Source organism: Calypte anna, chromosome Z (assembly GCF_003957555.1).
Source record: "Calypte anna isolate BGI_N300 chromosome Z, bCalAnn1_v1.p, whole genome shotgun sequence".
NCBI lineage: Eukaryota > Metazoa > Chordata > Aves > Apodiformes > Trochilidae > Calypte > Calypte anna.
Genome location: NC_044274.1, coordinates 26,436,434 through 26,456,131, shown reverse-complemented (window position 1 = coordinate 26,456,131; position 19,698 = coordinate 26,436,434). Strand labels below are relative to the sequence as shown.

General features: G+C 39.4%; 1 protein-coding gene across 3 annotated transcripts in view; it reads left to right on the top strand.

Annotated features, from left to right (window-relative positions):
• The window catches only part of APC (APC regulator of WNT signaling pathway), an 88,253-nt gene that overhangs the window by 8,966 nt on the left and 59,589 nt on the right, over window positions 1-19,698 (top strand). The window contains exon 1 of one of the 3 annotated variants that reach the window (XM_030466676.1): window positions 11,961-12,052. The exons of the other annotated variants lie outside the window; for them this stretch is intronic. The gene's annotated coding sequence lies outside the window, so the exon portion shown is untranslated. Of the gene's footprint in view, window positions 1-11,960; window positions 12,053-19,698 lie in introns of those variants that run through there. 3 annotated transcript variants of the gene reach the window in all.

The window sequence follows — 19,698 nt, the reverse complement described above, 5'->3', positions numbered from 1 at the left end:
TTATTCCTGGTGCTCAAATTGTTTAACTACAGGCCTTTCATTGTATAGGGCTCTAATTTTAGGCCAGTCTAGTGGAGTAGTGACTCAAGTGTCTGTAAAATGCCTGTTTCCACAAGAGCAAGCAAAAACCCCACAGAGTTCCTGCCATTTGCTCTAGCAATTTTCTGCATTTTGAATTTTGTTGTTATTTCAGAGGAAATGCCAGATCTGAACTGGAAAGGCAAGATGAAAAAGAACATTAGCTAATGTGTTTGGGGTTTTTTTCTTCTTTGGTTCCAAATGGAAGTTTTTGGTTTGGTTTTTTTTTTAGATGTATTTTTGTAGATGTTTGGCTTTTTTCAAATTCTGTGTAGACTCAGGGTTGAAATGTCACTGTGCAATAATGGTACTTAATACACATGTGTAAATCTCTGACTATGGTTCAGAATGAACTCCAGAAAGGTTCAAGACCAGAAGTCAGCTTGGAATTCATTGAACAGTTCTGATCTGATCAGATCCTTTTTTTTTTTTCCTCACTGGGATGTCGTTATAGTTGCATGCAGACTACCAGGAAGCGGAGGGTATCTCTGAGTACCAGTTCACAGACAAATGTGGTTATTATATTTTTGTCTTTAAAAATGCTTGCTAGTTTAACATATTTACACTGTAAGTCTCTGTCCTTGACTTCAGTTAGACTCCACTGCTGTGGTGTTGTGCCGGTGCAATCAGTTAACCAGAATATTATGAAACTTCTTGTTAGTTGATAAAAGACTAATAGGATTTTTGAACTGGCATGGAATGAGGCCTCTGGCAAAAAGTTTAGATGCAAGTCGAAGTGATGGCTTGCTAATTAAATGTCTAAGTGTCATTGTTAAAACCTTGAGAACTAGACTTGATTCATAAAGCTTTTTCCAAAAAAAAAAATTATTCAAGTGTTTGAAGTTGAGAAGAATTAATTGAATCGTGAAATAGAACTTGTCTTCCTCTAACACCTGTGGATTTGTGTATTGCTTTACTTGCGTGAAAAAGCAGTTGTCCATACTTGACTGTCTTTTTACTGTTCCAAATCTCTCTCTCAATTTCACTTGTGAGCAAGGTGTCCAGATCTTTTTTCAAAAGTCAAACAGTGCCTTAGTTGATGTGAAGGTATTGAAGAGTCCATGTGACAGTCTATTATGCATGCAGGAAGACCTGAAACTGGTTGTAATGACACAACCGGGTTATAATTCACTGTTTTGTATTTCAGAATTCTCACGTGTTTTAGAATGTCTTAACTTGTTCACAGAATAATAGGAGAACATCTACCTTAAATATAGCGGGTTTACCAGGGCTAAGTTTTAGGCTTCCTTTCTGCAAATGTAGTAATTCTTGTCTTTTAAGTCAGCTGCTCTGAAAGTAATGTAGGAACGCATGAATTTGTTACTTGCTCCACTGAAGTTTATTGCTTGAAATTTTCTGACTTGTGACTTACAAGCAAAGGAGTTCCTTACAGAGCCAAATAATTGTTCTTCTGGATGGTGTGCCATCTAGTTTGGTGCTTAAAGGAGAACTATCTGTTTTCTTTCATTCACATTCTTTTAATTTTATTGTGCAATTTGTAAGCATAGGTTGATCATTCTTTCTTATATTCTGCATTTCCCAAGTTGTTAAATAATTATATTGCAGAAGTCTCAGGAAGTCCTGTAAGCATCAGAGGTACACAACTGGGCACACAAGAACAGTTCCAGTCAAGTCTCTCATCCAGATAGCTTTGGCTACATGTGTGTTTGATCAGATGATGGGTAAGTGCCATGACATGAATTTAGCATGAAATTTCCAAGTGGTAAGAGGTGTCTGGTCACAGTGTGCAGCATAAATGTGGCAGAAAGCAGAAAGAGTAAGAAGTGAGACTGGGGAACTGTTCATCTAAAATTATAAATAAGAGAATTTTGATTACTGTCAATTGTGTATCTGTAGAAGGATTTTGATTTTCTGTTCGTGTGGTGACAGAAGGGATTTACTCAATGACTTGGGATCTCTTCTGCTGTTTCTTCATTGTCAGAACAAGTAATACTGTGAAGATTTCGGTCTTTCTCCTGCAACCTGGAGTATTTAGCTTTACAATATGAGCTCTTTCAATGTTGTGGAAAATGCTTAAAATTCTTGGAATCTTATTTTATCTTGATTTCTGGGAACCAAGTTTGCCTGCTTTCTTTGGAATTTTTATTTTGGTAGAAACAATGTATTAAGTTTGCCAGAGTTTAGTCAGGATCTCTTAGTGCCAGGCAAATTTTAAGCTTGAATGTTTTGGGTTTTAAGATTGGAACAACACAAGTTATTTCTAATAAAGGATTCAGTACTTGATTAAAAATTAAACTATTATGAAAGAGCTAATGGATCAATACAATGCAAATCTGTGCTGATGAGGAAGATCTGTGCCAAATATGGTTTTCCCTAAATCTCAGCTAGGTAGGGCTGGTATTCTAGATGACTTGCCTTGAGGGATCTTTGAAAAGGCATTATTTAATATAATTTTGAGGTATTGGGATGTGTTAGCAGAAAAAAAAAAGTATTTTCTTGTAGTACACTTAGTGGTAGAGAGTTTTTCTAAATATGGCTGTGATTATTTCAAGTTTTCTGTTCCCATGCCTGTAGGGATTGGAATCTGAGATGCAAAATGCATCTGTAATCAGTAAGATGTTTTTCCTCTTAGTGATAGTTTTTTAAATTGTACCTCAGTCTAAGTGTTTCAGCAGAGCTGCACTTCAATCATGCAATTGTATCATGTACTGTTATAAAATTTAATGCATGCAACTTAGATATTTTGTCAAATTTCAGTAACTGATGGCCAAGCTGGGAAAGGAAAGCTGGCTCTGAAATATGCACTCTATCCAGATGAAGAAATTTTCGGTTTCCCTGTTTCTGGCAAACTTAAGTGCATTTTTTGTTATCTGTTCCTTCACTGATAGTTTTTTGTTCTGGACATGGCTGTCAGCCCTCTTCTTACTCTGCTGCTTTTTTCTTGGTACTTTCCTGAAGCAACATGGGTAGTGATAACTTCTTAGTAGTAGCTGTCTCAAATGTTGGTTTTGTTACTTGGAAGTTATGTGTTTCCATGAGGAATAACAACCCAGAGAAAGGCCAGTTTCTTGTGTGGATCATAGAGCACTGTTGCTAAATGTACAGATCTTGCTACCAGAAGCAGCTTGCCTAGAGATGCATTGAGTATTTCCATTTTATGTATTCCTTTTCTACTGAGGCAATAGATTAATTTCAGAAAGTATTAATGCTTCTTGAATGCTGGACAGGGCATCTTACACTTGAATTTTTGTTCCTTAATATTTGGTAAGCCAGATACCTTCATTATTAGGAGAAAATATCCTAAGATATTATAGATTCCTTATTTTTTTCTAAAAATAATCCTCAAACCAATGAAAGAGAGGTCTTTTTCAGCCTCAGTAGTGTTACAGAAGTTAAGAGTTGAAAATGACATTGATTCAAAAGCCCAAAAGAAAAGCATAACTTCTAGCAGCCACCCCATCAGCAATGTAAAACTGCATATTTTGAAAAGAGGTGGTGGATTTTTAGCTTTCAGTAAACCCACTAAACTGTGTGCCAAAAGACAAGGGGAAACACAATTTAGTACAACATATGCCACCAATGCCTAGTTTTCTGCAACAGAAAATTCCCTAAGGGAGTTAGACCCAAATGATCCAAAGAAGCATTTTTATGGTGAATAAATAAGCTGAAGAGAGCAAGAACGTTTCTAAAACAAAAGCTAACCTGAAAATTTGACATGAATCATTATGCCTGATGTTTAATCTGTCTGTAAGCAGGAACACTACCTGCTGGCCTGTTGTCCTTCGGGGTTGTGAGCACAAGTCCATTCTGCAGGAGGTACTACCTGTTCCACAGCAGCTCTGCATACACAGAAATCAAATAATGGTAGAGGGCTGCTTTGATCTTAAGAAAGAGCTGGAAGACTTTAATTCCTAACCTTTAACCTTTAGCAAGCAGCCAAATCCCGTTAGTGTGAGACTTTATTATAATTGTTGCAACACTTTATGAGTGTATGCATATTGCCAAGAATTACACTTTTTCAGGATCAATGTCACTGTGAACTTTAAATGCATTTCAAGGCCAGAATGGATCCTAGCTCTGTTCAGTAGTGTGATCCTTACATTAGAAGTCCACATTTTTTAAAGGAGTATCTTGCCTCACCTGGTGGGCTTGGTTCCTACTGAGCTTAGTGACTTGATTGACCACACCAGTGTTAGTTCAGATCCAGTTTGTCTAAGTACCAGCTGATGAATCTCTTTAAACTTATGAAAAAGTTGGGAATATTTCCAATCTACAGTAATGAAGAACGGCCCACGTTTTGCTAAAATAGCTCAGTTGTACTTCTTAAACCATACAGCATAACTCTTCCTTAAGAAACTGAGCCATTTTTTGTGGTCCCTCTTTGACTTCTTCATAATTGCTGTTATGTACTGAAATGTGGAATTTTTTGGCATATTTAAGGAAGGTGTATGTATCCTCAGATTCCTTGTCAACATTTTATCTTATGAAGGATATTTTTGCTAGATAGATTTGGAGTGGTTGTCATGTTCTAGCTAAGAGCCTCTGAGTCTAAGGCCTCAATTTAAGTGCTTAAAAGATTATAATTATGGTGAGAGACCTCATAGACACAGCTTAGCAAGACCTTTGTGTTCCTAGACCATGATACAACCTTTCTTAATGCAGTGGGCTTTAAGAAACTTGTGTATAGTGAGGACTTCTTTTTTCTTAACAAAATTAGAGAATAGTGGGGTGAACTTACCTTTTTGTAAAAGGTCTTTGTTTACAGGTTTCCACAAAAATTGACTTTCCCTCCTTTTCCATGTCCTGGGCAAAAAAACCATGTTGATGACATTTAGTTAAATAGATTTTTCATTTTTATCTGATTTATTACTACTAAAGTATCAGAACACTTACAAGAAATCAACTTCTGCATTAGGAACATCTTATTCAAACCAAACAAAGGGAAAACTGAAAAGATTGTTAGGAAAAGGCAAATATTACTGAAGTAATAGAGCTTCCCTTTGTCAGAAGTGCTGTGGAGTTCTGAGAGTCTCCCTGGTTATATAACCATGTAGTATCAATTTTTTAGCAGTGGCCTCTGTCAGTGACAGTGTAACAAGAAACTCAATCTTATCACCCATTTACATGTGCAGTCATCCATTTGTCATATGCTACTGCAGCTTCTTATGGTTCATGCTAAATATTAGGAAGCAGCAAAACAGGACTTTTTCGCGTAACTCAGGCACTGTAAGTACTCTAGGTATGTTCTCAGTTTCTTCTACTAGGTCTGACCTTTCATCAGTCTCTGAGCAGCTGGTGGATATGCAACCCTAGGTAAAAAGGTGGAGCTAAGAGGTGTGTGACAGATAAGGACAAAGCATTTTAAGACAAAGTGTTTCAATTACAACAGATAGCTCTAGTGGACACCAGGCAGGCCCAGAGCCTGACACTCTCCAAAAAACACTGAATAACATAAAATTCTTGATCTTCTTCTGACCATCTAGTGTTTGCCACCCTATGACCCAGATGTGGAAAAGAAAATAATCTTCTTTAGCAAAGAAGTAATAAAACAAAGTCCTCTAAGAAGAGCTTTTTCTCTGAAAAAAATTCCCCAGAGAATCCCTGAGGATTTCCATATAAAAGACAAGGGCTTTTACATGGAAGACATTCAGCACTACAATTGTTCAGCCTTAAATACTGTTAACAGATAATTGAAATCAGATTAAAGATGGATTAAAAGATGCAATTGCAGGTTTCCAAAAGTGCTGAATAATGTTTTCATTTGCTGGAGGTTTGGAATGAGTGGGTAGGCACATTCATTAGTCAGTGGAGTATACTAAACTACACCTGAACTCACCTTTTTAGTTTTTCTGGTCAATGTGAACTTGGTTTTTGCACATCATTCACAACTGATAAGTGAACATGGTCTTTAGCTCCTTTATCATAACAAAAATCAATTCTTGAGGGTTTTTTTAATGCTTGTAGTTGGAGACTCACATCTTTAAAGTTGGTTTGACAATTTCTGCACAAGTCCATTGCTTCAGTGAGTTGAATGAGTACCTCCCATTTCTGTTTTCTGCCTCTTTAGCTTTATTTTCCTTTATGTTGTTGCAGCAGTTTTCTGGATAGGCCTGTTTTACCATTTAAAAATTAGAAATCTATGTTAAAATTAATGCAGATTTTAATGCAAATTAATGCTGGTTAATTTTAATATTGGATAAGATCAAGCTATTTGCAGTTAGCTGGGGAAAGCAAGAGCTAATGTAGGTATGTATCCAACTTCTCTGTTGCCTGTCGTCTGAGTTACTGCTCAACATTGCCTTGGCTTGCTACTTCCTGATTTCCTTCTACAGGTGAGGCCCAGATTATGTATCAAACCAGTTTGTTGAAACTTTCTGTTAAAGATTTGTACTCTAAATTAAATTTGATAGAAATGGGGCCTAGCAACTGTCATGTTTTGCCTTAGTATTAGGAGGAAGTGAAACAGAACAGTTATTAAAAGGAAGGCTGAAAATAAAATGTGCAGCTGGTTAGAAGGGAAAGAAAACAAGGCGTGGCTGAAATAAGTGGTAGTTACAGTATACAGATACAGTAAACTACGCAAGGACTGCAGCAGAGTGCAGTATGCTGAGATACTGTGGTGTTCCTAATTAGAGACTGAGGAAACCTGTAGGTAATGTGACACAAAGTTTTGTCAGGTGGGGTATTATTAGGTAGCTGAGACAGAAGAATCAGGAAAAGGATGGTGAAGTTTACTGGATTAAGGTTTTGCTGTGCAAACTCTCTTCATTATTGTTGTACTCTTATTTAGAACATACATGACTAATATTACAGATTGGGCCATGGCTCCATACCAGATCTAACAGATGTGAGCAAGGATGCAGTCCTTCTCCCAGAATTTTCATTTCTTTAAGGTTCGTCAAGAAGCCTGCATGCAGATAGAAAAAGTGGAAGGAAAGAAAGCCTAAGTGGGAGGTGTGCCAGAGAGGACAGTACTTCTGGACAAAACTAGGAAATTGGCAAACAATAGAGAGCATTAGATAGCAAAGGATTTGAAGAGCAGGTAGTAGCTTTCTGTTGACTTACTTATGAAAATAATAAACAGCAGGTATTTTTCTGCTTTTCTCACTTAGCTTGGATTACATGTCTTTCGAGTAGTTGAGATCCCTGTGAAAGGCAGATTTTTTCATTGCTTATGGAAAAATCTTACCAAATTCAGGAACTTTTAGCATAGTCTTCTGTGGGGGAAAAAAAAAAAGTTCAGTTTTAGTGTATTATTGGAATAGAAAATCTTGAAAGAGTCTGATTCTCTGTTCTCAGTACAGAAGTGTCCTGTTAATTTTTGTAGGAATAATACTAATAGTAGTGTAGAAGAGTTGACTGCATGTGTTCTGGGTGATGTATTAGGAACACTGACAGAAGGCTCTTTTCCCCATTCTTTCTGTACCTGTATGGAAACATGATGCTTAGTTCCTTTATCATCAGAAAAAGCAATTCTTGAGGATCTTTTTAATGCTTGTAGTTGGAGGCTGTCTGTATGGGGAATTACTGTGCAATCTTTTTGAGGACGAAGTAGAAATACAGCTTCCCATGGTCAAGGCACTGATGCTAATGCTGACAGGAATAGGTTTAGTATTTGTGATGTGTATATTTGGAAAATATCATTGATCGAGGCACATGGTAATGACAAGGCTCATTGGGAACAATACACAGTCTGTGTGTGGCAGTAAGTAAGGTGAAAGGAACTTCACAGCTTCTTGGGAAATGAGAAGCAGGGAGCATGTTCAGCTTGGTCTATTTTTAAGATAAAGTTGAAAAGCAAGAAGCAGTCTTGGTTTATGGCATCTGCTAAAATATTTTATGAAGTCCTGTCTTAAAATGGAATTTGCGTCTATGTGAAACAGATGTGATATGTTTTCGGTTTATTTTGTTAATAAAATCTGTTTCTACCACCTTTCTAAAAGATGCAGCCTGATGTAGGGCAGTGTATAAAGTTTATATTAGTAAGTGAAGTTCTGAAGGGAAGATCTTGTAAGTTGGCAACACTATATTTCACATTTGTGAATAATTCGAACCATAATTCCTGGCAACAGAGACAGAATTTCACTCATTATCCAATATTTCACTCACTGTACCCAGAGTCTCTGAGGTAGGTACTACTCTGCATGTACACTGACTATTAATGAACTATCAATAATTTTAAATACATTATGTAGAAAAAGCTTCTAGGGAGGGGGGTACTGCTGTAGAGGGTGAATTTTTAAAGGCACAGAGAACTGTCCCATTTATAAGCCAATTATCTGAAAACAGAAAACCTCTTGCATTTTCTGTTGTAGTCTTCATTTTGTGAAGCAAATATTTTGGGGGATGTCCTTTATGTTCTTAACATTGTGGGTCTTAACCTGCTTAGAGCTGCTGTTTAGCATTTCTTAGTAGAATGGGGGAAATGGCGTTATGACAGTTTACTTAGTTGGAAACTGGATTTCTGTGAGTGCAGTAAAAACTTTGGAAATACTTAGAGTATGGATTACATAAATTATTCTATGAAATTATTGCCAGTTCCTTTTCTGGAGCCAGAGTCCCATTTGACTGTTAAGAGAATGCTGCGCTGGGTAGACTGCAGGGATTTTTTCCAAAATAATACAAGTAATTGTATTTTGAATGCTGAAACAGAGCTGGCATTTTTCAATACTAAAATTTTGTGTCTCTGGGATTTGATACCTCATTCTGCTAATAGATTTTGAAGAGTAGGTTTTCTCTTTCTTCATATAATATAGAGCAGGGATTGCCAGATCATGTTTGGTCATAGTATCGTTCAAAGAACAAGAAAGCTATCCTGTTTCTTCTGCCAGAAAGTTGATTTTTGGTTAGTTATTTTGTAAGTCTACACAAGACTTTTCAATCTCTGGGTTTTTTTTTTCCCCGAGAACTTCATGTTTTTCTATTCAACTACAGTTTCATTGCTATCTATTCTATTAGCAGAATGCAGTAGTGCCCACAGAAAGCAGATGTGAATTAAGTGTATGTCATAATACCTTTCACCTGCTTGGCTGCATATCAGTGTTTTAACACCACTGGAAGATATGGTACGAGAAAGGTCATCTGATGCTGTTTATTAAAGTGAATTTCACTTAATACTGGATTTTGCTTTACAGCAAGTGCATGTGACACAGATGCAAAAAGTAAGCTGCCATTTAAATGAAATCATAACAGAATGGGCATTACTATGAGCAAGGAAGGGAAACCTTTCTGCCTCCCACTCAGCTGTCATTTTGGCAGAGATTTTGTGCGGCTGCTTATGCTCTGTTTTGTCTGCAGAAAAATATGGGACTTCAGGCCTTAGAGCCTAAGATCACTCATCAGTGCTGACTTTACTCAAACTTATGCAGCTTGTGATTACCCACCTTATAAAGGACTAACCAGTACTAGAACTAACAAGAATCTTTACACAGAACAGGAACTGTAGTTAGTTTTTCAGAGGTACAGAAAATGTAATAAGATGTGTGTAAACCAGTTGAATGCATTACATAGTTTCGATCATTGACATTCCATTTAGGATTCTAGAAGATTAAGTGTACTTCTCAAGCTTAGCTTTTCTCTTAGAAACAGGAAATTTACCTTTGTAAGGTACATAGGATTTCAGTTTCTCTGACATGTTCTTTGGCATCAGGTCTGTGGTATTTTTTTGTTGCACGCTTGAAGTAGTCATTCCAGACTGCATTGCACTTGCAGCTTCCAGACATGGTGTAAAACCATTAGTGGGCCAGCCTGATTGGTGTGTAAGGCACAGCTGATATTGTCAGCTGGTAACATAGGCATTGAGCTATCTCTGAACTTATTTGACTGTATGCTTATGCTGATGTAAACACTAATGCTGTTTTAGGATAGAGAACTGAACAGTAGCAACTGGAAGCATTTTGATTTGCTTTTCTGAGTGAAGGAACAGTGGCACATATCAGTAATAAGTAAGAAGTGGATAAAGTACACAGGGGTGTCAGTTTTTGCTGTATGTGACAGTAGCTTTTCACCAAAAAAATCATATAACCTGAAACACCCTTGAGTAGCAGCCCACCTAGATTTTGTTTAAAAAGGTTTACTGCAACAGCTTAAGTGACAACACCTCTGTAGTTATCCATACTGATGATGCTGGGGAGAATTTTGTGCATTACCTGCTGAAGTTAGCTGATGACATAGTGTTTCACATCTTAATGATTAAGACATTTGATGAAATATTATAGGGTAAAGAGGACCCGTGAGAAAGCAGTATTTAGTAAAAGTATTTAAGTATCTGTGCTGCAACTGCTCACGTGTTCACAGGCCTGTAGTGCCTTTAATTTCATCTGGTCCCAACCACGAGGTATCACAAGCCTGCTTGCTTCATACAAATTGAAGAAAAGATCATAGGAAGAATGAAATTTCCTCAGGCATGTAAAGATATTTGGTTTTAATGAACTATCTACCCATATGTCTACTTGTATAAACACGTGACTATAATTTATGTCAAGGAGGAGCACTCATCTGCTCCAGCTGAGGAACTTTTTTGCACTTTTCTCAGATGTCTTGTCACACTCTGTTCATTTGAGAAAGACTGAACTGCCCACAGATTTGTTCCTGACTACTGCTTCTGGAGGATTAAAAAGACTTAATATAGTGCTGTTTCCACAAGACTGCCTTTTATATTAGATGTGAATTCTTTTAAACATCCCCACAGTACCTGTTATCTATATAACCTTTTTTAAAAGTGAAAATACTATCTCAAACAGCTGAAATGCATCTTAATTTCTGTTGCCCCTTCTATTCAGTAGTGTGTTTTTGTGGGGATTTAAGTTGTCTTCATTAATTACCTCATTACATCCTTACCCTTTGAAAGAGATGAGTTCTGGAAGGAGATTCTAAACCAATTTCAGGCATTGCTTTGTTTATTCATCTGTCTTCTGGACTTTTTTCCAGCCCATCATGAAAACTGGTACTTACAGTTCTAGTTTGCTGTAGCTTAAATGTATGCATATTTGATGTTGTTATATTACCAAGTAGCTGTGACAACTATTGTATCTGAAAACAACTGAAAAAAATACTTTTCTGAGCTGCCAGACAGTCATGAAATAACCTTGAAGGATTTGCTCGCTGCTGCCGTTTTAATAACCAGTGTCTTTTTCTTAAAAAATTAGATTTTATTATCTTTACTTCTAGAACCTTGATTTTCCTATAAAAGCAAAGGGTTTTCGTTTATGTAAATCCAAAAGATCGTACTCTTACACGGTGCTTGGTCTTTGTCTACTTTTATTAGGATGACATCGCCAACTGAGGTGATGCAGATGCCAATGAGCTCATGTTAGAGCGTGTTAACCTCTTGCCCATGGCTATGCAGAGCAGTGGTGCTCGGATACAGAACCGGGGGTGCTTCTGCCACCGAAACGAAGCTCCTGCCTGCCTTCTCAGTGGTTTAAAACCTACCCAACAGCTGGCGCCTAACCCCGGGTGCGATGCCAGAAATCACATTCTCTGTTTTATGTCGTGTGTAGGTGGCGATACGTTTTCGTCGGCTAAGGCTTTCAGCGTCGGTGGGGACGGTGGCAGCGCTGTGCAGCGGAAAGGAGACGGCGTCCTCTCAGGGCGCTGCCCCTGAGCCATCCTTGCCTACTTCCCATTACCTTCCCGGCTCCCAGATCCGGACCTCGCCGGCCGCGGCTGGCTGCGGGAAAGCGGTCGGCCCCTCGGCGCGGTGGCGGAGCAGCCCGGTCCAGCCTCGCCTCGCCTCCCTCCCCCCACCCCTGCCCTGAAGGCCGTGCCCGCGCTCCCGGCCTGGCGGCGTCGCGGCTCCGTCTGCGGCTGTGGGGCGGGGCGGGGCGCAGCTGTTCCCGCGGAGGGGGCGGGCGCATCCTCCGGGACGCGGCGCCCCATTGGCTGCGGAGGCGCGCCGGGCCGCACGTGACCGGTGGGGCAGTAGCGGGCAGCCGGTGGGGGCGGGCGGGGCCGGGCCAGGCCGGGCCGGGAACAGGCGGCGCGATGGAGGAGCGGCGGCCGCGGCCATGGGGTGAGTGCGGCGGCGGCGGCGGCGGCGGCTTCCCGGGGCCACCGCACTCGGGCGGGAGCGGCGGGCGAGGCGGGCGGCTCCGTGCAGTTGTGATAGGGAGGCGGCGGCGCCGGGAAGGGAGAAGAAAGCGGCTTTGTGGCCACAAAACCGGGCTGAGAGAAAGGGCTGTCGGCGCGGAGAGGAGGAGAGCCCCGCGCCGGGGGAGACGGGCGGCCGGGCAGGGTGGGGGAGGCGCCGCGCCGCGGGAGACACCGAGCTCCAGCCGGCCGCGGGCCCAGAGCCTCCGCGGAGCCGTGGTGCGGCCCGCAGCGCGGGCTCTGGGGCGGGGAGAGGCAGAGGGGGAGGCGGGCGGGAGGGCAGCCCCTGCCCGGCGTGCGGAGGTGCCGTCGGGCGGCGGCGAGGCGCAGCCCGCGGGTGGCAGCAGCCGCTCTTTGTTAGCGACGGCGGCGGCGGTGGCTGCGCTGCCGCAGCGCGTCCGTCCCCTCGCCGGGAAGGGCGGGCGCGGGTGGCGGCGAGCGGGCCTGGCTAGCGTCGCTCGGGGGCAGCGGGCATGGGGAGCCGCTGACTTCTTACAGATTTATTTAACATCACAAAGAGATGCTTGGGTCCGCGACTTAACCTGAATGCTGTGGGAAATCTTAATAAATTATGTATGAAGCAGTGGGTCCTTTCTTTCCCTTTGTCAGATACGCAGCTTTCATTCTGGTAAATTAGGTCATTGCCAGCAGAACGCGCCTTGCTTTTGCAAAAATGTTTGGCGATTTTCGGAAGGCGCGTATGTCGCCAAATTATTTCAGCCTATTTGTGGTTCAGGTCAAGATTCTGACTTACATGGGGGACCCTGGATACGAACTGCAGCGAGCATTTTTCACTTGATAGGGTTTTTCTGGGGATCGGTGGAGCCTTGATTTGGGTAGTAGTACAGTGAAAAATGGCTTTTAAAGGCGTAGCAAGAAATGTACAGCTCTTAGTTAGAAGTCTTTCAGTAAATTACTGTGTATACATCCGTCACATAATAGAGGTCAGTCTCAGTTCTTAAATGGTTGCTCTCTCAGCTATTATGTTGAAGCTCTGTAATGTTCTACTTTGTTGTTACTATTCAATTATTTTTTCTGCAATTCCCAGTTCAGCTAGTAGATTTTTAAATACTTTGTAAAAAATACGTTTCTTTGAAAATTCACAAACTCTGAAAGGTGTTTCTTGGAACTAGACTCGTGTATTTGGAATGAGACATGAAATAACTGATAAAATGTTATTTTTTTTCCTCCTTCTCAGTTCTGTTCTTTATGGTGATGGATACAAAAGGTTTGATGATGACAATGGACAAAAGTCCAATGGAGTTTAAATTTCTGCTTTTCAGTAAACATCCCCTCAAAACCTTTTTTTGAATGCAATTATTTTTAGAACACAAATTTCCTGTCCATCAGAGGGAGAGGTTTTGGATTATATTTTAAAACATAAATTGATAATTTAACTCGTTGGAGTATTCAGTTTCAAAAGGTAAATTGCTGATACTAGATGCTTCTCCTCTGATGTTCTGAATGTTCACCACAGTTGCTTAAGTAATAGAGGATTCAACAGATACAGTGGTGCTTTCACCACTTCTTTCTGAAAGGAAAGAGGATAACAAAAGCACAGTAGTGATTATGGTGATGACAATGCTTCCTGTACCTTTTTTAAGTCTGAAAAAGGAACAGTCTTAGTATTGTTTTGTGTAACAAGGAGATTAGTTCTGTAAGAAACCGGTCACACTCATAAAAATGGCAGCTTAAACAAAAGGTAACTTTTCAATATAATACTATAAATCATTTATTACTTCAAAGTTACCTAAATATCGTCCCTCAAGTGCTGTCATGGTACTTGCAGAAACATTTGTACAATATATTTGGTTATGATAAATGTTCCGTTCTGATACATATTGTCATAGTACACTGTGTCATCAGTGTTTCATCATCAGCGTAGAATAATACAACAAATTGGAAATGTATATGGCTAAAATAATTTCCTTTGGTCTCTAAATTGTTATGTTGGATTTCAGTATGTGTCTTCATTAAGTTGAGGAATTGTTCATGTTTGTGAAACGTGATTCATTATTTTTTTTATTGATATAATGAAATACTGTTTAAAATAGACTATACTGCAAATCAGATGCTCTGATGTTAAATTAATATCAGTGAAGACCAAGTCTCCAATGTTGGATTTTAAAAATTCACACAGGAAAGTGTGAACAGATTCTGACGCATTTCCTGCAAGGCAAATGATAGCTCTTTCCTTCAAGTGCTGAAGGGAAGCTTGAAGGTGACATTGATAAGTCACACACTATAGGAAAGTACTATGTTTTAAAATTTTTTTAAATTAAAGCTGTTTTATTTAGTGTGAATGGTTTGGGGTTTAGTTTGTGCTTTCAGTTAAAACTGAAAAATAAAAACCTGTTTCAGGCTTTTTTAATAGTTTAAGCTTTCTGGAATTGAATCCTTGGAAGATTATGAAAAAATGGAAGTAAACAGGAGTAAGTCATGTGCAGTGATGGCATACACAATTAGCCATGAATAATCAAGATGATGATCATCATGAAGAGTGGGTGTTTAGGCTTGTGAATCATCCCTGGTCCAATGTAAGTCATGATTCAAATGGTGTTCCGATTGCTTTCTGTTCAATACAGTATTTAAATGCAAGTCATGTTTTGTTTTGTCACAGTCATACTCTGCATGCAGCACATAACCAGCTAAAGAACTTCCCAACTCAGAATTAAAAAGGAAGAAGTGGGTCTTTTTTCTTGTCAGTGAAATAAAAGATGAACTTGATTCATGAACTATTGGATTCATAGCCCAGAATGTATGACTCCTTGATTTCTCTTTTATATATATATATGTATATATATACTAATAGGTATGTGTTCTGGATTGTTAGCATTCTTTTATTAAAATTCTAAGCTTCTAGAATTCTAATTTTTTCGATGTTATCTTTTTCAAATCTACTAAAAGGAGTAGTGTTACATAACTTGCAATTCCCTTTCTGATAAAAATGCCCTCTGTAGGTAAAACAGCTGGCAAAAAGGAGTTTTGTATGATAGCTGTTTCAGCTTCTTCCTGCATTTCTGTCGTGGCCTGAGCATGCTCCAGATCTGCTGTTCCATTTAGGGGCAGTTCTCATTCCGTACTGAGTATTTTCTTCTCTTTAACCACACCCAGAGCCTTACAGCACTTTCAAACTTGTTATGTGTGTATGCCCACCTAGACACAGATGAGGAAAAACCAAATAAAATAGCCTCCCTTCTATCTGCTACTGACTAGAAGTTTTGGAGTTAATTCTTAAATGCACATAGGGATAGGAAGATTAAATATGGTGGCAACAAAAGCCATTTCAGTATAGTATAGGCTCATTACCAGGTGGAAATAACCTTGTTACTGTTTTGCATGATGGCAAAGAAGGCAAAAATAGGGTTTTTTTGTACTCTCTGGAAAGAATCAGGATGATGGGTTTTATGATCTGAGACCACTGGAGTGTTCAGTGAGTAGGAGTATTAAAGGTGATTATTAAGCAGTGCCTGTAAAGGATAAATCCTTTTAAATCAGCAAGGCTGTACAGCTTGCCCCAAAGCAAAATGCTTAAGACAGCCCTTGGCCAACTGATAATTCATTTCTGTGAAGTTCTTAAATACAGCACTTAAGAGTGCTTATATTTTGACAGAGTTGAAAAAGGACAAGCAGAAAGATATGTACATATAAACAATTTAACTTGAAGACAAGCTTCAAACAAAAAGAAAATTCCAATACGTGATTCAGTCACAGAAACTGAAATAATGCAAACTGGCATAGTTTATGTTCAGTGTAAGAAAGGTTAAGAAGACCTCACTTGATTCTTGAGTGTACTGATAAAGGTAACTATGAAAGTGGTCCACTTGATGCTGAAGTTAGTAAGTGAGGCTGACTTACTTTGGGACAGCTGTGCTGGACTTTTTGCCTCTGTCTGGTCTTGCCCCTCCTTTGAAAATAGCTGTGTAACAGCTGCTGAATCACTATGGGTAACAGACCAGCAGACTAAGTTAAACTGACAACTATTTCAGATTACCTTGGTAGTCGAGCAGAAATCTGCAGTGGTTTAGGCAGCTGCCACTTGAGCAGCTGAACCCATCTTCCTTCCCTGGGTGGGAACTTTGCAGAGGTGGGTAGGGCAGACAGCTGGTGGCAGGCACCTGTGCAGCCCTCCCAGTCCTACCACAAACTACTTCCAATTCAGAGCCCTAGCATTAGTGCTTAAAAAAATCTGTTTATAAATACATTTAGGTGAAATTTATTGGAAAAATCTTGTGACTACCGTATGACTACTTCTGCCCTGACTTCAGTGTTTCTTCAGTGCCCCTGAAGAAACAGTTCCCCTTTAGTCAAATGGGAATGAATGATAAAAATTGACAAAATGGTAAAGAACAATAAGGACGAGATTTGGCTCAGCACTGAAGAGTTCAGTAAAATTTGTGGATGTAGAAAAAAGTCGGAGTTGATAGTCCTTCCCGAATTTAGTAAACTGTAATCTGGATATTCATGAACTTAAGATACAATGGTTACAAGTCGTTATATTAAGAAGATAAACTACATTGTAAAAAATCTTCACTTAAGAACAGAGAAGCACATCTACTAACTGGTGGTGGTGGTAAACAGCCATGTTTGCTTATTAGTTGAACGTTTGGTTTTCACTCTCAACAAAGTTCATAATACAAAATAAATTACATGAACGAGAGCCTTGGTTGACATCAGTGTTTTTGGATGGGGCCTTATTGAAGAAAGTAGTGTTGCCTTTTTTTTTTTATACTGGTTTTGATGTCTAGGGTAGGTATACATCTTATTTGCTAACAAAAAAAAAAACCCAAAACTTAACCAAAACAAACAGACAAAAACCGCACATAAAATGTAGTTACTGTGGCTGACAGAAAAATTATTCCATTTAAGATTTCTAAAATTGAACCAAATAGGTTGTGGCTGTCCCAAAATTTCATCTAGCATTATAGGTAGACAATGCGAAATCCCTGTATCTTTTGTTGAAAAAACACAGTAGGGTTTTATATCTTGGATTATTCTTAGTGTCTGTTCTGAAAAGACTTAAGACTAATATGTTCTACAAAAGTTGCTTTAGAAAAATAGAATGCTCTGGTAACAGTGATAGTTTTTTAGCTTTTACAGATGAAAAAAATAGAAGTGGGAATTTGAAATGTTTTCATAAGGAGATTTAATTAAAATACCACAACTTATTTGGGTTCATAAGTGAAATGTGTATAGGGCATGTTGAGTATATATGCCTATTGATTTCAAAGAAAAATGCACCGATCAATACAAAATGGTAAGATTTCAGAAAATATTGCAGGATTTTCCTGTGTCTTGGGGTTTGAGAGTAAAAAGAGTGCATCTAGATTCCTTGATTTTTGTGCAGTTGTTACTGGTACAGTTTTCCTAATACAGAAAAATATATGTCTAAATTTTAACAGAATATTTGCATTAACCTTAATTCTAGCTTGTAAAGGAATTATACTGAGCTTGGAATTCTTTGATTTGTATATTCATGCAAAGCGCTGGCTCAGGAAAGTGTGAAATTTCTTGTCATAATTTCACCTTACTTTGTTAGCAGATGGAGAAGAATCCTCTTAACAATGAGAAATATGGATCAGGGAAGTAGAAGATCAAGATATTAGGTGTTTCTTGCAGGGAATTCAAAGTTTCTGTATTCTGAAAGGGTTATTAGCAAACTAGAGAGAAGGATGTCTCCATTCCTCCCTTTAATGATAACCATTTTGGGAGGAAGAAACGCAGGTAGAGTGCAGAAGGGAGCCTGGGTGAAGCAGAATAGTGAACTTCACAAAGGCAGGTTCTGTTGCGTGGGTCATCCATTTTCCTTTTGGCTGAGTAAGACCCGAAGTGGGTGTTGGAGGCCAGAGTTTTCCTCTTCCCCTCCACGTCCCCCCCACTGTAGTGTTTTCATACGGGGAAGAAGAAGAGTCATTTGTTCTATATTCAGCTGATTTTGGCCCAATGTGTTCAATAGTTTACATGCAGTGCTACATCTACAGGTGAGTGAGCCATGTGTATAATCGTTCCTTGCTTTCCTTTGAACTGGCTACTCCTGCTGTGACTGAGGTGATCTGTGGCTGTGAACCCTATTTGACTGAGAAGATACTGAGTTTGACTCTTTCGCCAGGGCAGGTGTTTTTGACCACTTAAAAGTTACAAGAAGGGGATGATTTTTTTAAGTTGGTTTTGGGTTTTTTTTGTATGCAGATATTTTGGAGCATAAATCCAAGGGCTGATTTTGGTACCCAGACTCTGATATGATATGTCTAGTTAGAGGCTACTTGTAAAACCTATTTCCAAAAGAGAGGCAGTTTTTCCTTTTGGGGATGCTAGCTCAGTATACATGAAACAGCTTGTGTGAAACTGAGCTGTGTGATTTCACTGTACAAACGAAGTGCATGAGAGATGTTGCAGTGTTCAGCATCAGAAAGCCTAAGCTGCTTTGTGGTCTTGAATTATCTGTGTCCATTTCCCTCGTTTTAGAATTAAATAATGGTGTCTTTTCTGAGATGCTTTACATTTCATTACTTCAGGAGAAAAAGATACAAATATGTTGAAGGTAGGAAAGTAAGCACAATACTTTGTATTAATATTTAGGAATAAAAGATTGGATTTCTGAACCACTAGGTCCATTTCCTTCCTGTGCAGTGAGTTAGACAAGTGTGTCGCTGAATTTACAACTTCTAGTGGATGTTGCCAGCCTACATTGGTAAATGAATGATTTACCATCTGTTCTGTGTCATTATTTTGCTTTAACAGAAAAATTTTTCTCCCTTTGAATGTTTTCCCCTCCCAAAGGCTTGCTTGTCAAGTGTCTTCTCATGTGAGAGACCCTCCATTACCACAATCACTTAACATCTTTCTCAGCACCCACTTAAATTCACTTTTCTTACACATCTTTGTAAAATGATTTGATAACTCCAGGGATTGTGTTTGTTCTTGTTCCAGCCTTGCATTGGCAGCGTTCCAGCGCCCTGCAGGGCAGCTGTCAGAGCCTGGAGTTCCTTCTCCTGGCGCACGCAATCCAGGTGACAAGATGCCCACATGACTGACCTTACATTGTTGGGCTTTCAGTCTGTCACAGTTTCTGCTGCTCCATTCCTCAGTTCAGCAAGTTCCCTGTGTATTACATGTAGTTCTCTGACCTTGTGACACCTCTTGAATTTATGGGAGCAAATTTTGATGCCACTTATTGTGGCAAGGTCAGTAATGAATAATTTTAAAATACTTATCACAGACTAGTTTGGGGGGATCTTTGCTTACCTGCCTCCAGCCCAACAATTTGGATTTCAGCACCATCATCTTCACAGAATTGTTCTGGTCGGAAAAGACCTTTAAGATCATCAAGTCCGTCCATTAACCTAAATCTGCCATGTCCACTGCTAAACCACATTCCTAACCACCACATCTTTTGAACACCTCCAGGGATGGTGATTTCACCATTTCCTTGGGCAGCCTGTTCCAGTATATGATAATATACTGTTCCAGTGTTTGATAATCCTTTTAGTGACGAAAGTTCTTGTAATACCCAGTCTAAACCTCCCATGGTGCAGCCTAAGTCCATTTCCTCTGGTCTTGCTGCTTGTT